Below are 14,156 nucleotides of genomic sequence, written 5' to 3' on the forward strand. Positions count from 1 at the left end.
AAATTAGATCACGGCAGATCAGATTAGAGAAACAAACTAGGTTAGACGCCTTGCTCTAACGCCGCTGCTCTACCCGGAACCACAATCACTCGACTGACCTATATTTTAACTCCTTTTTTCTGTTAATTCTTTCCTGAAGATAACAAAATATACCCCAACTATAACATTCATTTTTGTCCAGTCCTTCAGACTGGCTGCAGGAGTAGGCAGGAAGGACGTCTGACCTAAAACAGTTTCCAAAAGGCGGATTGGAATACCAACACGACCCGACACAGAGTTCCGGCCGGTCGCGTTTATTCACATAGGAACGCGTGCACAGACTATACCCATCAAGGTACGATAACAAGACGGGATAAAAACAGGGGATGATGATCATAAAGATGGTGATGACTACCTGACGCAAGAGGGAGCCCTGGGTCTCGTTTCGGGCGGGAAAAGGTCATGTTTCAACACGCGGACGCGCGGGCTATTTCCTATTCCAATTCGCGGAGCAAACAGTGTGCGCCGCCAGCCCGACTCCCGGCGAATCTTTCGAACACGCGCTGGCAGGCCTAGTTGCTCAGCCAAGCGAGAAATGGCGACATCGACGGGCCTTCGCCTACCCCCCCCCCCCCCCCTTTCCCTCCTGCCCATCCTCGTTTACCGTTCCAATTTCGTCCAACTGGCTCCGTACTGTGCCCAGTTGCGGATCTTTCTTTCTTTCTTTCTTTCTTTCTTTCTTTCTTTCTTTCTTTCTTTCTTCCTTTCTTTCTTTCTTTCTTTCTTTCCTTCTTTCTTTCTTTCTTTCTTCTTCTTTCCTTCCTTCTTTCTTTCTTTCTTTCTTCCTTACTTTCTTTCTTTCTCTCTTTCTTGCTTTCTTTCTTTCTTTCTTGCTTTCTTTCTTTCTTCCTTTCTTTCTTTCTTTCTCTCTTCCATTCTTTCTTTCTTTCCTTCTTTCTTTATTTCTTTCTTTCCTTCCTTCTTCCTTTCTTTCTCTCTTTCTTTCCTTCTTTCTTTCCTTCTCTCTTTCTTTTCTCTCTTTCTTCCTTTCCTTCCTTCCTTCTTTCTTTCTTCCTTTCTTTCTTTCTTTCTTTCTTCCTTCTTTCCTTCCTTCCATTCTTTCTTTCCATCTTTCATTCTCCTTTTCTTTCTCTTTCTCTCTTTTTTTCTTTTCCTTTTCATTCTATTCGTCTCTGTCTGTCTGTCCGTCTTTCTTCCTCTGCTTCTTTCTTTCTTCTTTCTTTCTCTCTTTTCTTCTTTCTTTTTTCCCTTTGTTTGTTACTGCTCTTTGCATTCAGCTATTGCTGATTTTCTACTTTCTTCTCCTTCTTCAATATTCATTGCCTTTTTCGTTCCTGTTTTCTTTCTCGTTTTCTCATATACCGTTTTCATCATTCTTCCTCCTACTGCGTGCATCGCTCATTTCCCTGACTTCCTGTTCTTCCATCATTTCTTCTTTCATTTCTTTCCTTCTCCTTAGAGCTTTTGTCCGCTTAGTTTCTTCTTTTTTACTTTTCGTTTGCATATTTTCTTATTTTTTTGTCTGTGTATCGCGTCTGTTGGTCATTTCATTCTTTGCTCTTTTTTTTTCTAAACCTGTTGCAGAAGCCACCAACAAACAGAAGTCCTGTTGGGTCCGTCCTTAGATCTGGACATTTTCTTGTCCCTCGCACGCAGGTAAAAGCGAATCTAGTCAAAACAAATTTCTTTCTCTTCAAAGTAAAGAAAGAGGGTGACGGAAGAAAGCTGCACATGAGCAGCTTGGCGAAACGTGGCCCTTTGAATACAGTTAAGCAGCATTAATAATAATATACAAAAAAAGCACTCGGTGAGGTGTCAATTTTTGCCGGAATGGTGGCAATGTCAGATGGGAATGTGGGGGTGTCATACATGTGATGCAGAAAGTACGCGGCTCACAAAATACAGTGTATATAAAAAACGGTGATATGTTTGAATCTATGGGCCATATTGTCTGATTGAGTAAGCGTTCAAGGACAGGGATAGAGCCCGGGGAGAGAGTTGGCTGGTGGCCTGATCAGCCTGTTCGTTTCCTTGGTGGTGTTGGTGAAAACATTTATTAATAAGGGACAGGAGGTATGCTTGGATCCGCCCGTAAGGGACCGATCCTTACAAGCACTAGGTAGAGGTCCCTAGTTTAGTAGGCGGTCACCGCCACCGAGGCGCGACCGACTAAGGATTGTCGGGCCTGTAAGTCGCGGCATCCGAGGAGGATCGCCTCCCAGTCCTCCTGGGTTGGGTTGGGGATGGGGGGAATAGCGGGGTTAGAGGGGCAGTCTCACACCATGTGATAGGTGTCCGAAAAGACACCGCTCTACAGTGCGGGCAGCTGCCGCGAAAGGAGGAGTCAAAAAGTTTTAGTGCTGCCGGGCATAGAAATGTATTGGTGAGAAGGCGGAGAAGGGAGCTGCTCATTCACCTTCTTGAAGCCTGTACATGGGTCGAGGTAAAGGCAATGACTGTCTTGACAGTAGGCTGTAACATCTTTGAAGGTTTAAACAGTATTAAAATCGGGTTTCTGATCGGGTGGGGAGGAGAAAACAGCCCGGTGAGAGAGCGCGCGGGTGGCTGCCTCTGCTGCCTCGTTTCCTGCCAACCCCTGATGAGCAGGGGCCCATATAAGGTAATGGTGTGCGGTGTCCGTATCCCGTATGCAATTTTGGTAGATTCGATAGGCTAGGAAGGGAGTGCACCTTGTTCGACGTTCCGACAGGCCCCTCGCGAGTCGGTGATTATGTATTTTGAATCGGAATGTGAGGCCGCAAGAGCAACAGCGACCTCTTTTGAGGCCTTGGGGACCGGGGGCCCAAATCAGGTTACGTGGAGTTGGAGCTTCCTATCGGCAGCTAGACTGAAATATGCGCCGGGCAAGGCGGGGGAGCCCATCCCAGCTCATAGTTCTGACAGGCGCCTCGCTAGTCGGTGATGATGTGTTTCGACTTGGGATTAGTGACAGCAAGAGCAATGACAAACTCCTCCGCGTGTGTTGCGCTGTGGGCCGGCAATTTCCACGTAATACTCGTGTTGTTGGTGACCATAGTGTCGCGCCAACGCTTCCGTGCGCGCCTGGCGACGACCGCACAGGGCACCTTTTGCGCTTCGCCTCCATCCAGGAGGAGGAGGATAAACTTTATTTCCGCCGATAAAAGTAGCAGACGGTGTGGGGTTATAGCCCCATCAAGTGGCCATGAGCCCATGGCGTTCGGCGACTTCTAAGGCTCTTGTCACAACCCGGACCTGTGCGTCCGAGTCGGAACTGAGCAATGCGGCGTCCCACTCGTCTGGATTCGAGAGCTGCAAACCTCGAGGAGGGGAGTTCCGAGGGCAAGCTCAGAGTATTTGGAATCGAGTGGCATCCAAACGCGCCGCCGCGGTCGGGTTCGAACAGGGAACTTAGAAATGAGACAAACAAAAGAGAAAAGCCGTCATTTTCGGTACCTGTGTCTTTTTTCCGTTAAGGCAGATCGTCACTGCACCCTTTCATTTACTCAAAACCACCACCTCTTCTAATCAGCCCAGCTCTAATTCGCCCGTTCCTGCATTCCGTGTCGTGGGCGTTACGCGTCACCTGACAGGTGGTGTGTTGGCAGGCAGTAGAAGAGTGAAGATCTACCTGCTACGGCAGGTGTGAAGCAATAGATAACTGGAAGGTGGCCGCCACGGGAAGATCCCGGAGTGTGGCTAGCAGTGGTGGCAGGTGGCTTGCGAAGAGCTACGATCAAATTTTGAGTTCACGACTATCACAATTTTGTCAACTTTTCTGCGAATCATATTACTTTAGCTACCACTTCAGCCCTTCACCGTGGTTATGCGCCTCCAAATCACGTGATACATGACGTCACACCACGTGACACGATGACGTCACGACAGTGCAGAAACGGGGGCCCACCTCGCGCCGTCGCTGTGGTTGTGCGCCTCCAAATTACGCGACACGATGATGCTTCGCATTCTCCAGGCTTAACCAAGTTAAGCAAAGCAGACATTTGGGCTAGTTGGTGTGAATTCATGGTGGAAAAAACAGCTCAAACTAAGACAGAAAACACAGAAAAGAGGGGAGACACTACAAGCGCTGACTCGCAACTAAGGTTTATTAGAAAGAACAAAACACAATATATACAGAAACCACCTACGACTGCGTACGTCATAACAGATTACGTGCAAGCGTGCAAGGTAATCTAAACAGAAGCATCGCGCGTGTGCAGCCGGTTATTTAAGTACCTAAATTCCAATTCTGACAAGGCCACTGAAGGATCTCTCACGCACCGTTTGCCGGTTTTTCGGATAAATAACGCTTCCATCAGCTCCCGGGTCACCTTATCTTGGTGGAAAAAAAGCACGTCAGTTTTCGGGAAAAGGGGTGTGCATTTGCAAACCCGGCAGTGTGCGGGAAGGTTGTCTCGCGAGTCACTGCCTAGTAGGTTGCGGTGCTCAAAGAGCCTTACATTTACACAGCGCCCCGTTTGCCCGGTGTACTCCTTACCGCAAGACAGTGGCAACCGATATACAACACCCTTTTTGCAAGGAATGAAAGGCGCCACATGTTTTGTTGTACAGGCCTTGCGATTCTTGTGGACACCAGCCGCCAGTTTTTTGTCCACTTGTGGGCAAATTGCAGCGAGCTTCTTAGGAGCCGAGAACACCACCCTAACATCGTACCTCTTTCCCACGCTCTTTAACCCATGGGAAAGCCTGTGAGCGTACGGAATGACGGCTGGCCTACGGCGCTCACTGTCAACACGGCCTCTTCCGTTGGCTCCTGTCTTAACCCACCTCAAAACTTTTTCTCCTGCCCTGGAGATGACGTGGTCGGGAAAACCACTGCTTTTCAATCGTACCACTTGCTCTGACACACTTTCCGCAACACGGTGGTGGCACAACCTAGATGTGGCGGCTTTAAGGCACGAAACAGCGATACCGTCCATGATTAGTTTTGAGTGCCCTGACTCATAGCGGTAAGGAGTACATCGGGCAAACGGGGCGCTGCGTAAATGTAAGGCTCTTTGAGCACCGCAACCTACTCGGCAGTGACTCGCGAGACAACCTTCCCGCACACTGCCGGGTTTGCAAATGCACACCCCTTTTCCCGAAAATTGACGTGCTTTTTTTTCCACCAAGATAAGGTGACCCGGGAGCTGATGGAAGCGTTCTTTATCCGAAAAACCGGCAAACGGTGCGTGAGAGATCCTTCAGTGGCCTTGTCAGAATTGGAATTTAGGTACTTAAATAACCGAGTGCACACGCGCGATGCTTCTGTTTAGATTATCTCACACGCTTGCACGTAATCTGTTATGACGTACGCAGTCGTAAGTGGTTTCTGTGTATATTGTGTTTTGTTCTTTCTAATAAACCTTAGTTGCGAGTCAGCGCTTGTAGTGTCTCCCCTCTTTTCTGTGTTTTCTGTCTTAGTTTGCGCTGTTTTTTCCACCATAACCAAGTTAAGCCTCAGCCATTTTTTCTTTAGGGAGAGTGGACTGGTTTTCGGAGGGAAGGAAAGGCGCAGTAACTGTCCCGCCTCTCGGTGAGCACCTCAACCGTGCCGTGAGGAAAGGGATGGAGGAAGTAAAAGAACGAAGAAAAAGCAACCACCACCCGCGGATCTTCCACAGTCACTGAAAGCTCAGCAGACGAGCTCCTTTTTGCGCTTGGTAAATTGGCTTTCGAGGAAAAGAAATGGTGCAGTATGTGGCTCACATCTCGGCGGACACCTGAACTACGCTGTAACCAGTGAGTCACAGCGGCCAGTGCGATTGGACGCCTGTGCATAGACCTGCGTTAGAGTAGCCAGCAAAAGGCATGGTATGAAGGAAGAAGACACAATCAGACCTATGAACAGCCTGATAGTCAGTCGAATAACATACTCACTACCATACCACGTAACCATCAAAGCTGAAAGAGAGCAAGCAGAAGCTATCCTTCGCAAAGCATACAAGATAGCCGTACATCTACCAAGGAACACGTCCAACGAGAAGCTAATGCAACTAGGGCTTAACAACACTTTTGAAGAGCTGAGTGAATGCCAAATAAAAGCACAACTTCGAAGACTCAGCGACACAAGAACCGGAAGAGCACTTCTGACTAGGTTGGGTCGGGAGACGGAGAACCATAACAACAACAGGGCAAACATACCAGACGCACTAAGAAGAAACATAAGCGTACAACCCATACCCCGCAACATGGACCCAAACCTCCATGCCAGCAGGAGAAGAGCCAGGGCAGAACACTATGAAAAAACAATAGGGCACAGGGACAGCACGGTATACACCGACGCCTCCCCGTACTATGGTGAACGAGGAAATAAAATGGTGGCGGTAGTCGTCAACCACCAGTGAGAACACATAACGAGCCTCACGGCCAGGGCATCAAATGTGGCAGAGGCGGAGGAGATAGCGATAGCCCTAGCAATGAGTGAGGGGGATAGAAAGGGGAGACCCCTGAATATCCTAACAGACTCACAAGAAGCGTGTCGAAACTACACAAAAGGAAGGGTAGGCAAAACGACACTCAGGATCTTCAGCGAGGGGACACCCTCGGGGAGGAGAGAGAAACATAACATAATTTGGATACCAGGCCACGCGGGGGTCTGGGTCAACGAAAGGGCGGACGAACTAGCTCGAGGGCTTACTATTCGAGCTGGGGGTCACAAGCCCCGGAGGAGCTCTGGACTAGCCTAGGGGCTGGGTACTCTGAAACACTAAGTTTATACAGGGGGCTAAGATACAAATACCCCCCACCACACAAACAGCTAAGCAAGGAAGAAGCCGCAAAATGGCGGAAGCTACAGACAGGCTCCTTCCCCAACTTATATATACTAAGCAAGATGTTCCCGACACAATACCGCGCCACATGCCCTTGGTGCGAAGCGAGGCCAACACTAAACCACATAACATGGGAATGCGATAGAAACATATCGTTCCACAAACACGACACACCAAGTGCGGAGCAATGGGAGAGCCGGCTCACCAGCTGCGAGCTAGAGGCCCTAAAGGCCACTCATAGCACACGCAAGCGAGGTGGCCAGATTCAGTGGAGCCCTGGACTAGGGGACCACCCAAGGCTAAGGAGGCAACCTCAAGACTTGAAGAGAAGACTTGAAGACGACCTCCACCGCAGGCTAAATTTTAGAAATCAATAAAGTTTCTACTCTACTCTACTCCGCGCAAGAACGCGCCGGGATTTGATTTTTGTTGCGGGAGCAGCACTACGCTAGGTAAATTGGTAAATTGGTCTGTGAGGAAAGGAAATGGTGCAGTATCTGTCTCACATATCTCTGCAGACGCCTGAACCGCGCCGTAAGGGAAGGGAGGAACGTGGGGGTGAAAGAAGGAAGAGAGAAAGAGGTGCCGTAGTGGAGGTCTGCGGAATAATTTCGACCACCTGGGGATCTTTAACGTGCACTGACATCGCACAGCACACGGGCGCCTCTTGTGTTTCGCCTCCATCGAAACGCAGCCGCCCTGGCAGCGTGGCGGAATGGTCACGTGACCAAACATGGCGGCGCGCATGCTGCCGCGCTGTAAAGCGTCTATAAATGCACGCTTGCCTTCGCGTGAATGCTTTGCTATGCAGTCCTGTAAGGAGAAGTGGCAGCGACAGGAAGAAGGATAAAGCGACGACGTGCACAAGAGACGCCAGAACAGCGTGAAGAACGTCTTACAAAGCGTCGTGCTAAGGACGCAGCTCGGCGACAACGTTCTACCTCGCAGAGTGGTTCCACGTCATTGGTCAGCGATGAAGCTCAACACCGGACTGCTCAGGAACGCCGCAATGCTACCAGGCGAAGGCAGCTAGCGCACCTAAGAATCGCCAGAAGAACGCCCGCACCATTGCTAACGCAATTTACCCGGTTTAACCAGAGCTAAACCACTGCCAATATTTTTCTTCGGAAAGTCAACGCTGCTGAAAAACGATTTAAACTCTCGCAGCGACACAGTAGGGCAGGGCACAACTTTCACTGTGAATATATAGAATCATCCTAGAAATATTTTTCGGTGTTTTTGCAGGTCTTTTGAAATATGAAAGTCAACTTGAAGATGTACACAACGCAATGTGAAATCTTTCCTGCCTAGAATGTTGAAGAGGTTAAAAAAAAAGGGGGCGATTTGCTTAGACGCCTGTGCACCTTTGCGCGCTTACTGACATGGCGGTCAGCATTAATCATCGCTTGTTCGGCTCCAATGGCGATTCGTCGTGCCACTCCACTGAATTGTAAGGGCAAATCGCCCTGAGAAAGATCCTTGTCCCCCTTCCGTGCGTCGTTGGCCTCGGGAGCCTGATTCTTCTTTGTTCAGTGCTCGTTCTATGCACTATAGGCTGTAATTTGTGATATGTAGGGTGTGTCAAAATAAGGTCATGGTGTTTCTGGGTGGCCACCCACTTTATATACATTTGTTTTGCCCTCAGTCATGAGTGTGTATGCAATGTTCTCTTTGTTTGCACTGTTCAATAAACTTCCCTTTTACTAATTGTGAGTCACTCAGACAACTCGAGTCAATAAAATTATCTTCATTCTATCTAACTTGCGTTTGGAACATGGTCACCTGCAGGATCGGCCTGAGAACAAGTCCCGTCTTTCCTGCTCTCAGAACTCGCACAACAAGCGCGCCTTGCTCGCCGACCCTGCCCCCCTCCACAGCCCGAAATAATCTAGAGGCGACTCTACACCCAAACTCCTCCTACTCCTCCGCTTCTGTCCTATTTCCGCCGCGTTTCTCCCGAGAGCACTCTCTGCGGAGAATCCCACGCCACCTTACGCCACATCCACTTCGGCTACCCTGCCGACCCTCCCCCGGCAGAGAGAGAAGAATGGGAGGCCCTACTTGCGTAGCAGGACCCGGACACCCAACTTCACTGTGTGAGCCGGGGTGTCAGTGCAATGGCCCTGCGTGGCCTAGGCACATGCGTGCAATGTGAGGGCTGTGCGGTGGCCCTGAGCCCTTGATGGGTCCAAACTCGCTTGCAAAATAGTTTTAGAGCGCAGCTCTTTGGCACCCGTTCCTGTGTTTCGCGGCGTCGCCGTTGTCCTTCGTAACCAGCTCCGCAGCCGGGGTGGTGGTGGGGAAAAATATTTATGGTCAATTAAATTTTTTACAAAAAGGTGATTTGGGTAGAACCCTCTTGGCCCTTTCTCCTCACAATACTACGTGGAGCCCCTATTCCGGTGCCCCATTGGCAAGCAACGCCGCCCGCGTCCGTTGAACCATGGCCTTTTGGCTCTTCAGGTCTTGACAGCCGAGCAGGGCCGCCTCCCAGTCCTCTCTGGTGGGGTTGGGGGGATATATGGGTTTGATTGACACGCCTCAAACCATGTGGAAGGTGTCAGTCACCTCCCCACAGAACTGGCACGCGCCATCAAAGGATGTATTGAAATGTTTAAGCACTGCCGGGCACAGTCAGCGCGCTGCTCTAGCTGCGCCTTCTCCTTGCGCCATTTCTCCGCACGCCCAAGCCGAAACGCATAGCCACTGCGTGTACCCCCCTCCCCACCTCCCGCCCTCTTTTTTCGTAGCAGCGACCGCGGGAAAGTGCGCGGTGTTCTCCGTGCGCCGAAGCGCCGGTTCGGCATCAACGGATCACGGTGCGCGCATCGCAAGCCAAAACGCACAACCATGCACAGCCACTTCACTCGCTAGCAGCATTAACCGCCCATCGATCCACACCAATGTTAGTAAAGGGGCCTTTAATGAGGATAAAGACAAATAGGTGATGGCACTTGCAATGGCGGCGTCCTTTGTAGGCTCTGGGGAGGTGTCTGGAGGCCGAGGTAGTGTGAGGAGGGCGATTTAGAGGATTTCACCACGGCAGCGGTTGCTTCATCACCCGTCCACGCAACGCGCGCCCATACAACCTCTGGCTCGGAGCCGCACACTCGGTGGAGTGCCTTCGCACGAGCTCCGCGGCTCTGCTCATGTTGGAAGGGATGCATATTTCTCGGGAGCGGCTTGGTGAGCAGTTGTTGGTGGAAGGATCGAGATGTTGATGCATGGGGAGGAGGGATGAGTCGTTGGCCGGTATTCTGATTCCGAGGGAGTACAGGATATACCGACCTGTGGAGGTTTGTGTGAGCCTGATGTATTGGGCCTGTCGGTGGGCCTCCACCAGTTCCCCGATCGTGTAGTGTAGGCCCGTGCCTAGTAATCTGTCTGTGGGTGCGTTGGGGGGACGGTGAAGTGTGACCTTGTGTGCCTTGAGGATCAAAGCATCAAAGACGTTTATGTCGTGTTTGGATATCTCAAGGTATGGGGTGGTGTAGAGCACGCAGCTGAGAACGAAGGTATGAATGAGGAGACAGGTACCGCTCCTTCATGCCCCTATGATGGCCCGAAACTCTGCGGATGATGTGCGATATCACGCCTGTAACCTGCTTGAGTTTCTTGAAGGTGGTGGAGTTTTAAGCATGAAATGCTTTTAGCTCCCGTTGTCGGCAGTGTGGTGACGTCACGCCGAGACCGAGAGCCATCATCCGGGCACTGAAATCCACTCATCCGGGCACTGAATTCCAGTCATCCGGGCTCTCAAACGAGAACATCCGGGCACCGTACGAGACTTAACGAGATTTAACGACTCTCTCTAAGCCCTCCTACGCGACCGGCATGCAAGCGCCGGTTGGTCTCCAAATGAGACAAAAAATAACTGCTGCCAGTGCCTTCACAATGTTTATCAAGATATCAGTGGAGCTGTGGGTTTGATAATGCACGGAATTATAATTTCCGATTTCTAATAACGCGTGCAAAAAGCACATAAATGCCACGTTACACTTCGTTGTCATACGTGATCCGGGGGAGAAGCGCTGCGTTCAAAGGGCAAGGCATCGCGCCGAACGGGTGGTGGCGTTCCTCCCTTCCTTTACGGTGCGGTTCGGGTGTCCACCGAGATGGCAGAGAATTACTGCGCCATTTCCTTTCCTCAAAAAACCTTGCGTTCAAATGGCAAGGCATCGCGCTGAACGGGTGGTGGCGTTCCTCCCTTCCTGTACGGTGCAGTTCGGGTGTCCACCGAGATGACATTAGGCCCGTAAACATTTCATGCTTACTCTACTCTCGTTTACGGGAGAGGCAGAGATTTTTTGTTTATGTTTTTTGTTATAACATTGATTTTCCGATAATTATTGAGATTCAGTGCGTACTTGCAATGAAAGAGGAAGCCCCTAAGTTGCAATGCAGTGAATAAAAACACGCCAGCAGCACAAACACACAAACAAACGCGAAGTTTTGTCCCTTCCGTAGTAGTCAGTGCATGCAGAGCATGCATACACAGTCAACGCGCCGCCCTGTGGAACGACAGCCTAAGACTGGGTTGTCCCCACTTTCTTTGCTTTTTTTCCTTCTTTATCAAAACTTTAGGCTTCCTAGAGAGCGAAGAGACTTCAAGCGAAAAATGTTTGCAAACAGCATTTCTTATACGAAATCGAAAGAAGGAAGGAAAGAAAAATTATATTCCTTAGGCTCTGGCCTTCTTCAGTCTTTTCCTTTCTTTGTTCTTTCTATCTCTTTCTTTCTTACAGTCATCTTTCTATCTTCTCTTCTTTCCTTCCTTTCTATTCGTTTTTTATCATTGAAACTGCTCTTGCGTCCATCTTTTCTACGATTATGGCGCCAAAAATAGCCGCGCGCGAAGAAAAGAAGTTGTTGCGACAGATAGAAAGCAAGGAACGACGCTGAGCCATACGCAAGGCAGCGCCTCCTTTATCCTTTCCTTTTTTTGTTTATGCTTATTTCCGTTTCTTTTTCTCCCCTGCAAATCCTTGCCCTCCATTTGGCGAAGTGAGCGGGACGACTCGGCGAACATAAAGTAGCTGCAAGAGCGGGTGACGGGAAGAAGGAGGAAACGTGCGAACATTCCGCTCGAGGAATTTTCATGCAGCGTTTCGAAAGCCGCGTAGCCCTTGATATGTTTCTTTATTCTCCTTGTAAAGAAGAGCAATACAAAAAAAAAACTCAATAGATTGCATTGCCTGTACATATAATATATGCCATTTCGTTTTCGTCTTCTGAGCAGTATATACCGCATGGTCATCCGCTCGTTGGCGAACATTTCGAACCGGAGTACCCACTAAAGCGAACTGTCGGGCAAGTAAATACAAAGGATTCGCAGAGACGATGGTTTGGTTTGGTTTAGTTTATGGGGTTTAACGTCCCAAAGCGACTCAGGCTGTGAGAGACGCCGTAGTAGAGGGCTCCGGAAATTTCGACCACCTGGGGTTCTTTAACGTGCACTGACATCGCACAGTACACGGGCCTCTAGAATTTCTCCTCCAAAGAAAGCAGAGACGATGGAGCAGTGGTTGAAGCTCCTGGGCGAACGTATAAAGTTTGGTTTGGTTTGTGGGGTTTAACGTCCCAAAGCAACTCAGGCTATGAGAGACGCCGTAGTGAAGGGCTCCGGAAATTTCGACCACCTGGGGTTCTTTAACGTGCACTGACATCGCACAGTACACGGGCCTCTAGAATTTCTCCTCCAAAGAAAGCAGAGACGATGGAGCAGTGGTTGAAGCTCCTGGGCGAACGTATAAAGTTTGGTTTGGTTTGTGGGGTTTAACGTCCCAAAGCAACTCAGGCTATGAGAGACGCCGTAGTGAAGGGCTCCGGAAATTTCGACCACCTGGGGTTCTTTAACGTGCACTGACATCGCACAGTACACGGGCCTCTAGAATTTCTCCTCCAAAGAAATTCAGCCGCCGCGGCCGGGATCGAACCCGCGTCTTTTGGGTCAGCAGCCGAGCACCATAACCACTGAGCCACCGCGGAGCGGCCGAACGTATAAAGTAAAGGAGGTGAAACATTTTTTTGTTGTTGTTGTTCACCTGTTCTTCTTACACCAGTGCAGTGAGCGAACTGCACCAGGGTGAGGGGTTGGGTCCGTTTTAAAGTTACTAAACAAAAATGGATTCCCGACCGATGAACAACGACAACAAACGGGATTTGCATGCTGAATTAGTCCCCGCAAAGTAGAAATCGGCAAAATTAGAAGCCTTACTACTGCGTATGCTTGTAGTGGAACTTTATTTGAATCAAAAGAGACTTACGTTGCGTCGCCATGCCCATAAATTCTGGGCAAGCGTATTTTTTCGAGTGGGAGTTGTTTGAGAATGCGATTTCTTCGGATATCGTAAAATTTCACCATAACAATTAATGTACCCGCAGATCCCTCCTTGGGACGCTTTTAGTTTCTGCAAATGACTGTCATCAATGCACTCCATAGATTTTTTTTTAGCCAGTCCTAAGTACTTGGTGAGAACGCAGGATAAACTTTAAAAGCAATATTTTGCTATGCATCGGAAGATTGGACCATCCCCATCAATACGTTCATAACAGTACCTTACAATATTCCAAAACTGCACCTCAGTGAAAAGTGATAAGGGTCCACGAAATCTGCAGCACGCGGCGTAGCTAAGCTACTTTTGAGGTTTTATGGCAGCGTAGCGAGCAATCGTCGGAGATAGTTTACCTTTTTGGCTATGAGGCACATGTGTAGCAACTCCTCGAGGACGTCATTAATGTAAGGAAGATTAAGCCTGTCCCTTAACATAATTGCCATTACCCGCTAGAACACGGCGGCCAATGGAGCGAAAAATGATAGGTGTAACTTTCAGATGCAGAAAAGCAGCATCGTGACGAGAACATTCCCCAGTTTATAATATCCTAGCAGGCAGTTGTGGGGGCGGATTGATTTTACTGTGACGCATGTACTGCACAGAGCAGAAAACCAGCGGTACGCTTGAATAACAGATTAGATTGCACGGTAAGAAAATCACAACCCAGGGCGCAGATGGTCCAGGACAAATCTGACGGGAGACCCCTGGGAGAGTCCTCGGTTCTGCAGCGGACGCAGTCTAGTTGAAGATGATGAGGATGTCCGTACTGATGATGGTTTAAAATTTTTAATGCGAAAGCATTACATGGTTATGTCCGCGCGATTGTGTCGTCCAGTAAAGATAAATGTGCACAAGTTTGATTGTGTTAGTGCGTGGTGAGATCTTGTTGTGGGAAAAATTTGGTCCATGATTTGTAATTAATTAATTACACGCGAAAATTACACTTCGACGTCAAAATAGTCATGGACGTCGACAAAGTACATGGACGTCAGAATAGCCACGGATGTTGATATATTATGTGGACGTTTTGCTTTCGCACTGCTCCAATGCGGGTCGACGCAGTAATCTC

This window comes from Amblyomma mixtum, chromosome 8, assembly GCF_055824585.1.
Source record: "Amblyomma mixtum isolate Tamu chromosome 8, ASM5582458v1, whole genome shotgun sequence".
NCBI classification, from domain to species: domain Eukaryota; kingdom Metazoa; phylum Arthropoda; class Arachnida; order Ixodida; family Ixodidae; genus Amblyomma; species Amblyomma mixtum.